Consider the following 2,641-nt stretch of genomic DNA (forward strand, 5'->3'; position numbering starts at 1 on the left):
CAGTTATGGTTGTAATGTAGATTACAACACTGTTCCTCAAGTAATTACTCTATATTTATAGCCAAATGATTGCTAATTAACATACACAGTTCATGTACATTAGTGTTAATTAGGCCATTATCAATTTACGCTCCACTGACACACAACATTCACTAAGTAATATTGTAGTAAGATCGCTAATAAAAAAGTCATTAATAGATTATTAACTACTGAATGCGTGTTTATATAATTTGATGGTTAACAGATAATTGAGGATTGGTGTATCCCATGACGTGGATATTTGATTATTAATCTATGATGTTAATATTTCGTCACTTTGTCTTTTGATGTGTCAGAATCTTTGTCTAATTTATGATTTGTGGTTTCCTTGTTACTCTACTTACCAATGTATTCACTTTTAGATGAATAGTTTGTACGTTTTTTTTTATTATCAATAAATAACCATCAAAAGCCTAAAAGCAATGAATTGATCCTGTGTTGGATCGATGCTTTATACATCGTGCTGTCTACGTATAAATGTCTGACGTAGTCAATTCCTCTTTGACATTGACCTCCACTGCTGTCCAAAAGCACATAAAGCCACATTTCTCTGAGTGACATGCTCTTTAATAGTTATAAACATGGGCACTGTAGTTTATTTTGTCTCACACAAACACTATTCTGCTGCTGTAAATATTCACTGTACCAAATGTGTTTCAATTCACAGCTGAAAACAGTCACCAATAAATGCCCTCTTTACTCCTTTTTAAAGTGGCAACTTTGCCCCCACTAGCGTTTCCAAGAAGCGTTATTTCCCCAGAACCTAGTGCTGGGAATAGTTACTGTAAATAACTTACATTGATGCTATTTGGTAACTTGGGATGGCTCCTGATACCTAGCAGAGAAAACTAAAGTGCTACCCTCTGTATGGTTGTGCAGTGGTTGACACACTTCCTTTGTGCCTTAAATTGAGCCTTCAATCAAGTGAAGCTATAGGAAACCAGTCTAAATGCTGCTGGTCTCATTATTCTATAGCCATAACATTGTGTATCAACATTTACTTTATAATAATAAGTGAATACAAAAAACTTTACCAGTACCATTTGCTAAGGACTATAGTGCTCAGCTGTATTATCTGCCTTTATGAAAAATATAATTATGTATTTGTGAATCATTTTTAAAGATGAATGTCTCAAGTAGGAACAAAATGGGCTTGGGTCAGAGTACCACAAGTTGGAAAGCAACATGGGCTAACACATCTCACGACATGTATGCCAAATATACACCAGCCTTATCCCTTAAGGATGCATGAATGACGAACAAAGTACACAGTAAAGGAACAACACAGTCTGCCTGAGGTGACACCAGACACCAGAAGAAAAGAAAAGAAAAAGAAACATCAGCCCAGGAATTTGCATATTAACCAGTGGATGATTCATATCTAAGTCTTAAAAAAATACTGTGGGACCAAAACAATAGAAAGCATTATACCTTGTACTGCAACATATTGTGACTCCTACTCTCGTCATATGTGTAAGCAATGTAATTATAAAATAGCTGTTGTAGTTAAAATACCATTTGACAATGATTGATTTAAAATCACTCAATTTGTATATTATTGGATTTTATAGAGTACCTGCTTAGCAGTTAACTTGAATGAATGGACCATGTTATTCAGACAGTATTCATGCTTTTGTCTTTATACTGTATAAATAGAGTCTTTCCTGTATGCGGTATAAACTGTATGGTTCAATAGCCGGGGCTGTCGTCACCGACGTAGCGAACAGACATGTTAGTGATGGGTTATTCATGTGTAAACAAACATGGCATGTTTGCTCAGGGGCAATCTTTTGAGAGAAATGTCATTCTGGATTGCAGCGACTGCAGATGACACGTGTATTCCCCTGGCAGTGGCAGACCACGGCTACGTTTTGATGCGCGTATACTTAGAGGGAACCCTGTCATTCTGAGCTTCGTGCAGGAGAGTGCAGAGAGTGGCTCAAAATGAGAAAGGCTGGAGGCTAAACCAGCAGCTTACCAACACCTCACCAAAGCCATTCGTGACGGTTACAATTCAGATGAAGAAGCCTAGTTTCCCCCCTGGTGAGCTGAGGCAGGAGAAAAGAGGGAAGGCGATCAAATAGGCATCGATCGGGTCTGCTGCTCCTGGAGCCCAGTGGAACAGAGCCTGCTTCTTCTCCGACCGTTCCCCAATGCTGGAATCGAGGCCACGGCTCTCCTGACAATAAAACAACCGCAGTAGCCTCCATATTTTTCCATATGGATATATTAACCTTTCTCTAATTGATTTTTTTGCCCCCTTATGTTAGTCTTTGTTTGACAGAAAGTTCTTACAAAATTTGTAAATTGCCAAACGACCTCTAATCAGCGCATGTTTAGAACTAATGTTTTGCTCAGTAGCTGTGCCTCACTCACACGTTAGTGTCGCTGTTAGCCACAGCAAACAGCATTACGTTTAACCACATTTTTTAGACATTAATATGAATATATGATGCTCTCACAAATTACTTTTCAGATCGTATAATGTGATTATATTTCCTGCATGGCTCGTTAGTTTTCTCCATCTTGCGTTAGCACAGATAACTAAGCATCTTAGCTTCGTACTCCTGGAGTACAAGGAGTTGCCAGGTGCGCTTGCACA

The sequence above is a fragment of the Pholis gunnellus genome, assembly GCF_910591455.1.
Source record: "Pholis gunnellus genome assembly, chromosome: 11".
Lineage (NCBI taxonomy): Eukaryota > Metazoa > Chordata > Actinopteri > Perciformes > Pholidae > Pholis > Pholis gunnellus.